Source organism: Budorcas taxicolor, chromosome 23 (genome assembly GCF_023091745.1).
Source record: "Budorcas taxicolor isolate Tak-1 chromosome 23, Takin1.1, whole genome shotgun sequence".
NCBI classification, from domain to species: domain Eukaryota; kingdom Metazoa; phylum Chordata; class Mammalia; order Artiodactyla; family Bovidae; genus Budorcas; species Budorcas taxicolor.
The window spans coordinates 43610761-43625255 of record NC_068932.1 but is presented as its reverse complement, the minus strand read 5'-3'; the positions used below and the strand labels follow the sequence as shown (position 1 = coordinate 43625255).

At 45.9% G+C, this 14495-nt stretch overlaps 1 protein-coding gene across 2 annotated transcripts in view; it reads left to right on the top strand.

Moving 5' to 3' along the window:
• Positions 1-14495, top strand: part of FAM53B (family with sequence similarity 53 member B) — a 149840-nt gene that overhangs the window by 25364 nt on the left and 109981 nt on the right. Inside the window, exon 1 of one of the 2 annotated variants that reach the window (XM_052660684.1) lies at positions 11039-11167. The exons of the other annotated variant lie outside the window; for it this stretch is intronic. The gene's annotated coding sequence lies outside the window, so the exon portion shown is untranslated. Of the gene's footprint in view, positions 1-11038; positions 11168-14495 lie in introns of those variants that run through there. 2 annotated transcript variants of the gene reach the window in all.

Genomic DNA, 14495 nt, shown 5'->3' with positions numbered 1-14495 from the left:
GTCATTTCTCTTGGCTAGGCAGAAAACAGAGATGTCCTTAAAGAAGAGGGGAACACATGAGCATGTTTTATTAACAGTTAATAGAAGAAAATTAATGCTAATTTATTCTTCATACATACCATGCAATTTGTTAGAAAAGTAAAAGAATAGTTTGCAATTCTTTGGTCAATTGATGGATTCCTATGTTAGGGGCATAGAAATGAAACTCAACATTAAGCAGACAAATACCCAAGCCCACAGGCTACATAAATGCTGAATAAAACCAGCTCTACAATGGAACTCTGAAAAGCGAGGGGTAAGAAGCCTAATGAATGATTGAATATGACCTTAGCAAAATCCCTGGAGTGTTGTTGAAAGATCATTCATTTCCAGCTTAGATGTCAAGATGGGCTCCAGTAACCAGAAAAAAAAAAAAAAAAAAGAGTTTGAGTCGGTACTTACTGAGTTTTAAAAATCTTTACAACACAGTGCATTAGACTAATCATTAAAAGGACTTCTCTAAACTGGATTTTAAGCTGTCACTGTATGGACCTGTGCTTTAGGCCCAGGGAAACCAAATTAAAAAGATAGGAATAATTCTCAAGACTTGAATGTATCACTGTCCTGCTTTTATGGTGTAGAACTTCAAAAACTGGGGCGTAGAGGCGGGCAGAATGCACTTTTGTCATGCTGATACCATTGTAAGAAAGACTTTCGACCAAGAGATCAGTTGTGCCTTAAAGTATTTCCCAGTTACTTGCCTAGTTTATTGGAGGAAGATATAAAAAAAGAACCTACTTTTTTCATTTTTTAATTCACTTTTTTCATTTTTAAGTGATCCTTCCCAAAGAAGTCATAAATTCTTATATTTATAAATATGTTTTTTTATTACTGCATCAGGAAATGGTAAGCATGTTAGCGAGTGAGCTTCATTGTGCATGCTATCCAGAAGCTTTTTAAGAAGAGTGAATCTGACAATATATTTGTTTTCCCAAATACCTAAAAATTTTCACATGAGCCAGCAATTAGCATACTCTGGATATTATCTGAGGAGCTTAGAAATATGAAATGCTCTGGTTGAGTAAGGGGACCAGGAAGTGTATTTATCACTCTTCATTAACAGAGAAGAAGCAGTGTATCATGATGTGATTGTAGCGGAATGGAAGCGCTGTTGGGGTGGCCGGTGGCTCCCCTGCTCTTGCGTTTCTTGCTGCTTCAGAGTTGAGGGAATAGTCAGGACGAAGAGGCTAAATGTAGAAGAGAGTGGGTGCTGCAAGTTCACATTTTTCTCCCAGCCCCTCCTCTAATATGAAAATGTCAGTCCTTTGTTCCCATCTAATTTTAGTACATCCTGGCTAAAAAAAAATGTTAGGATGATTTCCAACCGTGGAACTTGGAGGGGCGGGGTGAGAGAGGGGCAGAGTGGAGGAAAGAGCCGTTTACATTCCATATCCCTCTGCCGTTCTGTGACAGCATCTTGCCCCTACTCTGTGGATTTTCGTGATGAAATAAATTTACATGCACTGGAGCAGCACTAATTAGGTTTTCCTTCCATGTCCTCAACAAGAAGTCTCATTGGAGTCTGAATGGGGAAAATCCTAATATGGTATTTAATAAAACATACTGGGTTGAATTAAAGAGCTGTTTGCAAATTTTGGAAGACAGGCCTGAAATTGTGAGTGAAAACTACATGTTGTGTGATTTATAAATAGAGCCTTCATGAGTCAGGGAAACTGCTTGTATGCTATTTTTTGAATGAGAATAATATTTGTTGATTTTTGAGAATCAGTCATAAGCAAGTCAGAGTTATTTATTCTCTCTGGATTATACTCCACAGTAGATTTCATATATTGAAACTCACATTGGAATAAGCCTGACCTTTCCAAAAGTTTGCTCATTTAGTGAGCTAAGGTTTCCTTGTGAAATCTTTGTATGGTGAGGATGCTACATAGCCAGAATTGAGAGATCATTTTGTTAAGTCGGTTTGATTAATGACTTAATTTGCAAAAAATGCAGTAATCACATTGATTTTTGAACTTGAAATTTGTTTTTGTTTTCATTTTACAATAGCATATAATTTGTCTTTAAAATCTATTAACTAGTAGAATAAATATCAGAAATGATATTTTTAAAATACTAAATTTTGGGGAGGAAAATGACTGGAACCTAGGCAACTCACTTTTCTTTTCTGGGCTTCAGTTTTTCTTTTTGTGAAAGAGGGGTGTTCAGTACGTGATACTTAAAGTTCCTCTCTACCTCTGTAATAGCTGGGATTGCCATGGACTGGGTGGCTCAAACAACAGAAATGTATTTTTCATAGTCTGAAGACTAGAAATTCCCACATCAAGGTGCCGACAAGGTAGGTTTCATTCTGAGGTCTCTTCTCTTGGCTTGTACACAGCTGCCATCTCCCTGTTATGTTCACATGTTCTCTTTATGTGTGCTTGTGGGGAGAGAGTATGTGCAGTGTGCAAACTCCCTGGTGGTTCTTATGAAGCTCTTGAGTGTTTCTTTTTGTAAGTGCACTGATCCCAAGGTGAGAGCCCCACCCTCATAACTTCATGCTAGCCGTAATTACTTCCCAAAGGCCCCGCCTCCACGTACTGTTTCTTTGGGTGTTAGAGCTTCAGCATAAATTTCTGGGGGACACAAACATTCAGTCCATAATAACTTCTGAAATTGATCGGAGTTTTAGAGAAAACTTAACAAAGTAGATTTCCACTATGTATGGAGAGTTTAAATACTCCATTAGCTAAATATCAGTTTTTAGGTCACTTTATGATTCTTTTAAATCAAAATAGCTATTCATGTATCTGAAAAAATACATGTACATATAATAAAACAGTTGAAGCCATCACATGATTGTTTTTCAGTCTAAAAATGTCTTTATACATTCATTGGTAAACTTAAGATTTCAGTATTGATTGCCCCTGATATATATTTGATAATTCAGTTTGTATTCATTTGACACAGAGATGTTTTATATGAGAAACTCAAAAATTTACATCTAATTTTTTCCTCCTACCTTAATTTTATATTTTTTAAAACTTTTTTAATTTTTAAAAGTTTAGGCTGTGTTGGGTCTTTGTTGCTTCAAGGGGGCTCTCTTTAGCTGTGGTGAAAGGGCTTCTCATTGCAGATGGTTTCTTTTGTTGCTGAGCATGGCCTCTCGAGCGCAAGGGCTTTGGTAGGTGTGGCCCCTGGGCCCAGTGGTTGCAGCCCTCAGGTTCTAGAGCTCCTTGTGGTGTGCTTAGTCGCTCAGTCATGTCAGACTCTGCGACCCCATGGACTGTAGCTCACCAGGCTCCTCTTGGATTCTCCAGGCAAGAATACTGGAGTGGGTGGCCACGCCCTCCTCCAGGGGGTCTTTCTAACCCAGGGATCGAGCCTGGGTCTCCCACACTGCAGGCAGATTCTTTTCCTTCTGAGCCACCAGGGAAGCCCCTAGAGCTTGAAGGCTCAGTATTTAATAGTTGTGATATGAGGGCTTAGTTGCCCTGTGGCATGTGGAATCTTCCCAGACCAAGGATTCAACCCCTGCATTGGCAGGCAGACTCCTAACAACTGGACCACCAGGGAATTTCCCCACCTTAATTTTGATAAGGTGATAGATAAATTGATAAAATTATGATAACCTGAAGAATCTCCCTAATTTCATTCTTCCCTATTTCAAACACACACATTGCACACTCAGAGATGACTTTATTTACAACTTGAAAGCCCTGGATTTTTGAGGTTTCTACATTCTCATGCTATACAGAGTGTAGTACATGGGTCTGCCCTTCTATACCTTGTACCTCTTTGAGGTACTGTCAGTCTGTTCTATAACTGCTTATCCCTCTCAGTGAAATTGAACTATTTTAAAAGTACTGGCAAAGTGCCTAGTATATAGTAGGTACTTATTTCAAGTTGGTTACCCTTCAGTACATTTGTTTGAAGCAGTTTGATATAGTGGAGAGAGAAGCAGTTGTGTAGACTATACACAATAGGGTAGTGAATATTAAGTGAGAAAAATGTAAATCATCTTAGCATGATTCCTAGCACACACCAAGGCCAAATAAATATTCTTTTCTCCAAAGAAACCTTCTTCCCATTGGAGCTAATGTATTGAATGGTTCAGGATTTTAACTCTCAGTGCCACCGAGTTAATGTATTCAGATCCATCCTAAGGCATTTGTATTCCAGGAGTGATGAGATGAGTGAGGAGAGGAGGATAAGAGGTAGACAAGTAAGAGGGAAAGGCTGGAATAGATGGGGGCCTTTCCAGAGTATCTTAAATCATACTGCATAGCTCCTCCTCCTTCAGTCTCTAGATGGGGCTGGTGCTAAAAGCACCTTTTTATTTAGTAAGAAATGGAGACTGGATATCATAACACGGGATTTTCATGAAATGCCCTTTATGATGTGTTTCAGCAGATTCTAGGAATTCCCCTCAGGTTTCTGAGCATTATCTGTTTCAGAGGTCAGGAGGTAGTAATAAGTATAGGTGTTGTGGGGAGAAGGTTACTGTGGATGCTTCTGAATGGAAAACAAATGGCCACGGATATGGTACATTGTCCTCAGGTTTGAACTCCAAGGCTTTGTTTCCAGTGACCACTAATGCGGGACCAGACCAAGATCCCCCATGTGACCGCGCGCGCGCGCCTGTGTGTGTGTGTGTGTGTGTGCGTGCGCGCACGCGCACGCGTGTGAGTCTCTCAGTCGCGTCCGGGCTCCTCTGTCCACCGCGCGTGTGTGTGTGTGTGTGTGTGTGTGCGCGTGTGTGTGTGCGCGCGCACGCGTGTGAGTCTCAGTCGCGTCCGGGCTCCTCTGTCCACCGCGTGTGTGTGTGTGTGTGTGCGCGCGCGCGCGCGCACGCGTGTGAGTCTCAGTCGCGTCCGGGCTCCTCTGTCCACCGCGCGTGTGTGTGTGTGTGTGTGTGTGTGTGCGCGTGTGTGTGTGCGCGCGCACGCGTGTGAGTCTCAGTCGCGTCCGGGCTCCTCTGTCCACCGCGTGTGTGTGTGTGTGTGCGCGCGCGCGCGCACGCGTGTGAGTCTCTCAGTCGCGTCCGGGCTCCTCTGTCCACCGCGCGTGTGTGTGTGTGCGTGTGTGTGTGCGTGTGTGTGTGCGCGCGCACGCGTGTGAGTCTCAGTCGCGTCCGGGCTCCTCTGTCCACCGCGTGTGTGTGTGTGTGTGTGTGTGTGTGTGTGTGTGCGCGCGCGCACGCGCGCGCGCGCGCACGCGTGTGAGTCTCTCAGTCGCGTCCGGGCTCCTCTGTCCATGGAGTTTCTCCCAGGCAAGAATACTGGAGTGGGTTGCCATTTGCCTCTGCAGGAGATCTTTCCAACCCAACTAGGCCACCTGGAAAGCGGGACTAAGATTTTTATCATTGATTTCCACCTTCCATTATCTAGGTTTGATTTCTTTGATCACTGAATCACGTTTATTTTCTTTGCTGTAAGTTAGCAGACATTCACAATGGCATTTTAAAGTTTGATGTTGGGCAGTACTTTAAGCAGTTTATATGATTTGACCTTGGTTTATATTAGAACTGACAGTATAGTTAGTAAAGTACAGTGAATCAGTTGTTTACGCTAGAAAATGCTTCGTTTGCGGATTTATTTACTTAACCTTTTTATTAGTGGTTAAATGAATACCTTAATGCTTAGAGTGCTTAATATTACTATAGAAATGCTGGCCAGAGGAGTGTCACTTTCTCTAGGTAACTAACCTCCCAGAGTTTAAGTCTGAACTGTTTTAGAAGCTCTACAGAGATGAGGTCAATACAATATGATGTATATCATCAGGATAGAACATAATCAGAGTTTCACTACTTTCAAGTAGGTAAACATCATAGTGGTTGAATATCTTGGTTTGATCAAGGTGTTTTTTGTTTTGTTTCTATGTGAAAATTAAAAGGAGATGTAAAGTAGTATTTAAAATTGCAAGCCAGCTTCTCATTCATATCAGTTCTGTTTCAGGTCAGCTGCAGGGCATGCTAGGACAAAATAGGCAAGGCTGGCTGGCCCTCTTACAACAGTAATGGATAGGGTAAAACAAAACGTCTCTGCTTTCGGTTAATAGAGAAGACTGAGAGAGCTGAGTGAGGAAATTCACAGGCTGGTAGAATACGTGGGGCCAATGTTCTTTTCATACTGCCCCCAGGGATGTTCTTCCATTGGAGCCAGAGACCAAATTTTTTTTTTCTTGATATTTTAACTCCAAAGGATTCAGTCTTAAGATTGGGTATTTAAACTCTATGAAATCACAAGCTGTATCTTTCAGTTTCCTGTATACCTAATGAAAATGAAATTCACTCATTTCATTTTCATGGGTAATAGGCGGGATAGTGGTAGCTTTGGGCATATCACTAGGGATGAGTTAAAAATAGATTTTTCTTGAGGCAGTGACTTATATGACAGGTAGTTGATAGAAAAATTAAGTTAAATTTTGGGCTGAATATCTCATACTAAATCTGAATTCCACTACAGAATATTTGAAGCAAAAAATTGAAATGATTTTCATTTGAAGATGACATAAACATTGAGTGTGCTGTTGAAATGTTTTCTAGATTAAATTCAATGTGTAGCAATATGAAAATACTGTAACTTGTTTTTAGCTATGATTTTGGTAGAGTGTATTGAGGTAGACTAGGGTATAGGTGACTTAGTGATACTAGTGTCTGTTTCAGCTAACTTCATAAACAGATCAGAGGAAGGCCAGGAGTTGATTATGCTTTTGAATCTCAGTATTAAAATAGTTTAAGTAGGTTTGGTAAGATTTACATATGTCAGTAACTTTGAATGTAGATTTACTTTGCTATATTTTTACTTATTTACCATGCGTAAACTTTTCAGTGTCTGTTTTTTCATGCTTGAGTTTTCTTTTAGCACATAATACTTACAGGTACTATTAATTTTGCAAGGAAAAAGTAATATCAAATTGAAATAAGTTTTAACTGTTGCTCTGTTCTTTTTAGCTTCCTTTACTCAGAGCCCTTCCATGCAGTGAGTTGCAAGCGTGACATTTGCTGTGTTTTCAGCACCTGCCAACTTGGAAACCAGGGTTTGTGCTCAGGACTTAGGCTTACAACCCACACTTTGTGGTGCACAATGCCGTCCCAGCTGGCATGCTTCGTGCCTCAATGGTGCTAGACACTCAGTTACAAAGCTGTGCGGATTCACATGCGCTGATTTCAATAGGCAGTCTCCTTCAAGCTGCTTTCAACTCTCATTTTGTATCAAAAGAGTTAGATTGGTATCATTAAATTCACTGCTGTGCTTATTTTTCAATGAAAAAAAATTCATTTTATTTAGCTCCTGAATCAAAAAATGACTGTCTTCGAGAACCAAAGTTCCTCTTAAAAAAAGGTGGATGTCTACAGATATGGGAGATAGATTTATGTATCTGTATGAGATTCCAGCCAGGGTTATAACTCATTTTCATCAGTTTTGAAAAGGTTTTAGAACAAAAGATAAAAAGAAGAGAAAGTAAAGAACAGACGGATTAGTGTGTTGTAACGTGCTTATGTAGGTAGGGCTGTTAATTGAAGCTGGATCATAGGTATGGGGACGATTATAGAACTTATTTTTCTGAATAAGCTCTGAATAAGAAAATTGCCCCCATAGTAGGCTCAGAGTTTTGGCTTCCACTGACAACCAAAAACTTCCCATCATTTTTAAAGCAGTGTATTTTGCTAATAACTTGCTTTCAGTAGCCAGTCTCTGAAAATGTTTCAGGTGGACTTGGTGATGTCTATCTTCCCATCATCTATTACAAGTGATTTTAAAAGGTTCTGCTTTTATGAAGTTCTTTTCAAGTGTAGAAAAGACAGTGTGAAATGTGAATGACTGGCTTTTAATACAGCACTTGTGACAAAGAAGCTGTGGCTTTGGGAAGCTGAATAAAGGGGTTAATACACATGCATCTGCATACTGCTGTTGGTTCCAACGTATAACATGTCTGATGTCTGTTTCACTCCCATTATTAGTCTAAAAAGAATGTTATTCTCAGAGACAAACCTGTTTACCATCTTTCAGTGGTCACCACTCTTTTTACAGTCATAGGTACAGATAAATTTAATGGGAAAAACTGAACAGTATTGACTGCTACTTGCTGAAATGTCAAAAGCTTAGCTCCCTGTTGTTTGAACATCATATTTATCTGGTTCTAAAGACACAAACATAGAACACCCACTAACTATCAAGGACATTTCTGAGTACTTAATCAGAACCCAATCTTTACCCTCCTCTGCACAAATGTGCTTAGGTGAATACTTTTATTAGCTTGTTGATACAAGTTATAGTTGGTTACACCCTTTCTTAGTAAAATACACCCTTATTGTCTCCTGTTGCTTAAGAGCTTTAAACTTGGAAGGGGAGAACCGTCTAGTATAGAAAGCCACTCAGTTTCTATCTCCCCAGCAGTGCTGAGTGGACATGTCACGCATACCACACACACAGGCGTTCCTTCATTTGCAAGTTCTGCTTTGAGGGGAGCCAGGAGAGCCAGTATTGACTGTACTTTTTCCCTGGGCTTCATATGTTGGTCTTGGAGTGAGACTGCATGTAATCCCTACAGCTTGTATTTCCCAGCGTGTTCTGTGCCTTAACCAGGTTAGTGTTGGTTGGTGATAATGGAAAAGTTGCAAGTGATCATTTTTGGATTATTTTATGGATTTATTCCTGAATTGGCCTGTGAATTTGCATGTAGGTTTCTGGTTGTATTCTAAATCGGGTTTTGATTTGGTTTTGACCTTTAAGGACTGAACAGAGGTAGACAGCTTAGCCCTCCTACCCCCTTCCCCGGACTGCAGCTCACATTGTTTTAAAGCCAGTTTGACTGAGTTTATGTTTACTTCTTTGAATTAAGCAACTCTAATAGACAAACTTTTGGGTAGGACTTTTTATAATAAAGGACTGTGTAGTATGGCCCTAAAAAGAGGGGCGTCATATATCTATGTTATAGGACTTTACTACATGATGTGGGAAGGCCCATAGTATGGAAGACTAGTGACACAGGCCTTAATGTATGTATTTTTAGTCCTTAGACATTCAAATTAAGTAAATGAGAAATAGCTATTCATTGGTTAGTAGCACAACCCCTGAAGCAGATAGTTTTTAGTTCTCTACACTTTTAAGAAAGCCTAAAAACCAGAAAAACAGGCTGCTTTAGGTCGGAAAGGAGGCGTTACGGCAAAGGAGCTTGCCATAACCACAATCCTTGGAGTTTTGTGAGACTAAAATCATCCTGAAAGCAACAAGAATAATGGTTGCAGTAATTGTTTCCAGGCTCGGGACCCCTGAATTTTGTTTTTTAAGTTGACCCCATGAACTAGTAATTGCAGGAATAAACTGAATGTTTGCCAGCAGGAGTCACTCTAGGCCTCCTAATAAAAAGTAAATTAAACTATATCCGTAAAGCTCTCAAAGGCTGAGGTGTTTGACACTGCATGCGTAAGATGGCATGAGGGCAGTGTTGCAGCATTCTCAAATTATCCCTGTACCTTTCTTTGTTCAATCTAGGAAGACTTGGTTTTTGCTTCTTTCAGAATTGGCCCTTGATAACTTTTCTTAAAGCAGAGTTTATAGGTAAGGATATCGGTACCATAGTATTCTACATATTAGCTTGGTTTGGCTTTACTGGATGAATTGATTGTATCCCACATCATCTACCTGAATGAATACTCACATCCTCCTGGTTGTGCCTCTCAGTCTTGCAGCAGAAGTCACTGGCGTGAACTGTAGTTGGTGTGAAAGGAGATGTTAACTCGTGGTTTTCTGCAAAAGAATGGGTCCAGTGTGATGGGAAACTGAAATATGTTAGCAATAGCTGTGAAATATAATAGTTTCCCAAGTGCACACAAGCTCAAGAAGTTAATTGTTCATTTATGTTTGATACTGGGATTGAAACATTGGATTAAAACCAATTAAATGTTCCTAGAAGCAACAGAAAAAGTTTCCTGATTTATGAATAGAACCATTGAAATGGCGCAGACACAATCCATGTAAAGTAATGAGGTGTTTTGTTTTTTTGGCAAAGGAGAACACAAAACAGGCATAGGGAGTTCTTTTAAAAAACCTTCTCTTTAAAAACATCTCTTTTTGGACAAGGTCAATAAAATAACATACACCAGTAGGAAGGCCTAATGGGAAATCTAGGGCTTCACTTCACAAGGAAAACAATCCCCCTCCCCCAGGTGAGCGGCACAATGAAAATACTCTGCTTATTCTATCAGGGTTACATTCCTGAACTTAAGTCAACATCCTAAGTTACAGAACTAAACATGCTCTGCTTCTGCTTAGCAACCACAAATCCTTCCTTCACCAGTTGCATATATTTTGGATGTGGCTACCGAAGTACACATTCCTTTATTTCGGTCAGCGCCCCGAGTTAGGAAAGGAGCGCTTTATTTTCCAAAAGCGCGACAGACAACATTCACACGGCTCCCCCCCCGTCCCCTGCCGCCCAGCACGCCACTGAAGCGATGGTTTCTTTAAAACCTCAAAAAAAAAAAACCACACACGCACACACAACCAAAACACCCCAACAACCCGGAAGCTGGACGTCTGAAGTCCACGCGGCCCGGGGTTTCCGTCCAGGCTCGTGCGGGGGCCGGCCCCGGGGTCTCTGGCTCGGGGCCCAGGCGGTGGCAGCGCGGCCGGGGCCCGGGGCCACTTCCCGCGTTCCGGGGCCTCCCAGGCGCGAGCGCGGCGAGTGGCGCGCGGCTCGGCTCGCAGGACGCCCTCTAGCCCCGCCGGCGGCGCGCCGCGACCCCCCCGCCCCACTCCCCGCCCACCGGCGGCTGCGCGCACTGCACCCTCGCCCGCCGCTGCCGCTGCCGCCGCCGCCGCCGCCGCACGCCGCCCGGCTCCTGCACGCGGCCGCCGCGCCGAGCGCCCGGGCCCGCGACGCCGCCGGCAGAGCGCTGGACCCAGCGACGAGCAGCCGCGGTCGGGCGGCCCCGCGGCGGCGGCGGGCGCGGGCGGGCGCGGGCGGCCTGGCCAGGGCCGGTTAAAGGGACGAGTTGCAAACAGTTCAGGAAGTGACAAGTCGATTTCCTCCTCCCCGGGAGCAGCTCCGTACAAAGCGCTCGGCGCCGGCAGGAGAGCGTGCGCGCGGCGGCCGCGCGGCGGGCAGCCCGGACGACTCGGCGAGCGCCGGCGGCGACTGCGCGGGGGCCCGCGGCCGGAGCGTCCCGCCGCGCACAGTAAGCGATCCCGGGCCGGGCGGCGGCGGCGGCGGCGACCGGGAGGCCGGTCGCGAGCGGAGGTCCTGGCTAGTGCGCCCCGGCCGCCGGCGGTAGGGAGCCTGGCTCGCGGGATGCACTGGCCTTAGCACCCCCCCTCCCCCGCTTTTTTCAATATTTGTGTGGCTGATTTCCTTTTGGTCCGCCTGCCTGGTTTCGTGTGGGGCCGGGCGGTTTCTCGGGGCGCTGAGTGCCGCCGCTGGTGCATGCGTGAGACTTGTCAGAGCGCAGCCAGGGGAGCGAGCCAGCACGGCCCCTGCGGAAAAGTCTGCGCTTCCCCGGGGCGGGCGCGGGCACTGCTGCGCCCTGGGGGTGTTCCCCCGTCTCCACGTCTCAACTTGAGCTCCGGCGAAGGCGCCGGGGATCCGGGCGTCCCCGCGCACCCCGAAGTTCCCGCATCGTTTTGCAGACAACTCTTTTGTTCGTGGAAGTTTGCGTCCCCCACCCCCGGGATGCGAGCGCGCAGCGGCGGGCTTCGCGGCGGCGGGACCGACCGGAGAGGTCACGCTGGGGGTGGGAGAGTACCCTGTCCGCGGTGGGGAAAAGCCCCCGCGGAGGCCGCGGCCGCGGGGACTTGCGGAATGGGGTGGAGGTGGAGGGCCGTGCCGGCGTGGCTTTTGCACATGGCGAGAAGGGCCGTCCGGCACAGGGCACCCTGGCCGAGTCCCATCTTTGCCAGTCCTTGATTTGCAAGCCCGTGGGAGTCGGCTTCCCCGCTCGGGCTTTCTCTTGGTGGGGTGGGCACGAAGAAGGGGAGGGCGCCCAGAGTCCGGGGAGGGTCCTGGGTTTGCATTGCTCAAAGTGCCTTCTTGGCCACCGCCGCCCCCCGCCAGCTCCCCATCCCCTCCCGCAGACTTGAGGAACAATACTCGTGGCTCGATACCGGGTGGTGGAGCCCTGGCGACTGTCGAGAGCCGGGTCCCTCGCTCCCGGACGCCCCCTGAAGCCAGGCTCCGTGCATCCGAACGCCGGGCTTCATTCACACGTACTGTACTTCGTACGACGGTGAACAAAGAACAGCTCTTTGCAGCATTTGATGAGTGGGATTCTGCCTCCTATAGGCCACACTCCGAGTCTTCCATACGTTACAGCCTCCGGACTCGGGGGGCGGGGGGGGGGTGGTGTTGGGCGAGTGGCCCCCCGCGCTGGGCTGCGCCCGGGGCTCGGGGACCTGGGCCGGGCGTTTGTGCCGTCGCCTCCGCCAGCTCGCCTTGCCGGAGCCGGTGCAGATGGAGCCAGGCTGACGGTTGTTCAACAGGAACAAATGTTTGTTGAATTGTTGGATGGTGGAGACAAGGGGCTGTTTTCTATTGACTGCTGCAGGAGTTGGAATGGCATTGTTTATTGGCCTGGGAAGCCAGGCAAGCGTCTTGTGCAGCTTACAACATATTAGCAGACTTCCAAATGACATACTAGCATATGTGTTCCCAGCAGTTCCCACCGGCTGGAGGGAGATCCTTCCTTGATCCAGAATCCTGGGCTCTGGGTGATTACAGTAGGACGCTACCAGGTTTGAGGACTTGGAAGGGAATGGAGTTAGTAGACTGGGTGAAACTCACTGTTTCTGCAGTTGGCTAGGTTTTGGTTTCATTTTAATTTATTCACTTAACAGTAACTTGTCTCAGTTACAGTTTTGATACTGAATTGCCGATCTGTAGTTCTTTTTTTCCCTTCCTCCCCTCCCATTTTTCTCAGCTAGGGACAGCTAGATAAACTGAAAACAGCTGCTTGTCCCAGTTGATAGGCCCATGTTAGTGGGAGAAGGTTTGGGTCTTAGGTTCAGGCTTGGTAACCCTTGACCCAGTGTTTGTGCTTGGCAAGTGCCGGGATCCTGCCAGCCATGGTCCAGACCGAGGAGCCAGCTCACAGGGTGCTGCTGCAGCCCAGAAAATGAAAGAAAGGCATGGGGCAGGCCTGCCGCTTTCTCCAAATGCTCCCCTCCGGAGAACAAGGCAGTTTGATGACCTGTTCCAATAATTCTACCCAAGGACTTTTCCCCTGAGAAGTGATTATTGCAATGCAGTCATTTTAACATAGAAAGTAAGTTTTAAATAAAAGCTTGCAGTATAGCTGCTGCAGAAGTGGGTTTGAACGTCCTCAGGCTAGCGGGACAAGTAGAGCATTCCACTGTTTTGATTGATGATGATGTTTTTAGTCAGTTTCTCCCTCCTGTTTTCAGTTCAGGGTAAGTCGCATGTAGCAGTAGTGTTTTTGGAAGTTCGTAAAATTCTTGGAGGAAACAGAGCTTTAAGATACCGTATTGTAATCATGGCTGCTGCACTTAATTGGCGTTTTATGGGAGAAAGCCCTGTGGTTACCTCTTAGGCTGTTTCCCACCACGCCTTTTCTCCTTTATTCCCCAGTTGATTTCTTTTCACTCTCGCCCAGCCCCTCCATCTCCCCTGTTCTCTGGGAGCCTAGTGGGCTGGGTGTCCTTTAAATGGGTCCAGGGAGCAGGCGCCTGACCCGTGATGGAAGCTCAGGAAAGGCCAGCCAGCTTTCCTCCCCCTGCGGGAGGCTGGAGAGAAAAGAGCCTTGCGTAAACTCTGGGAGCTGACGGCAGAGGACGCTCCGGAGCAACTTGGTGTACCTTTGCATTGCTCTTTGAGAAAGCACACCCTTCTTTACCCACTGCTGGATGCAGCGGGCACTGGAGACTGCTTCGGACCCACTGTTGGATTGTTGCGTTGATGTTTTACCCAGGCAGTGTGACTTTCTTTTGGATTGCATAAAGTGTGTGGAAAACTTTGTTCTTGCCCTTAAAAAAAAAAAAAAGACTGAAATAAGCAAATACTCAGATCAGCACAACTCCCATCATTACCACCACCACACACCTCTCTGATGTGTAATAAAAGAAACTGCAGGCATAATTTGTTATGTAATACGCTGATAATACAAATTTCGGTTTTCAATGGAAACCAGATGTGGAGGGGCTCTCATTAATTGATCCAGCAAGGGGGACACTTTAATAGATTCACTAGCCCTTGAAAACCCCAGAGGTGATTTTTTTGGGGGGGGGGAGTGCGACTTGAGAGGAGAATCCCAAACCCGGGACTTTTTCGAGGTTTTTGCCTCTCAGCTTCTCATCTTGCTGCAGCTGTCCTTTTTGTCAGACTCTTCCTCTCTTGAAAGAACCGGTTTGTTGCCAGCATGAAGCACATGGCTGGGTCTGGCAGGGCTCTGCTTGGCTTAACTCTGCTGGGCTCCACTCTCCTCCTTGCCTGGCCCAGCTGCCGGCCTGCCCTCTACCCTCCACAGCAGAGCCGGGCCGGGGGACTTGGGTGCTGTG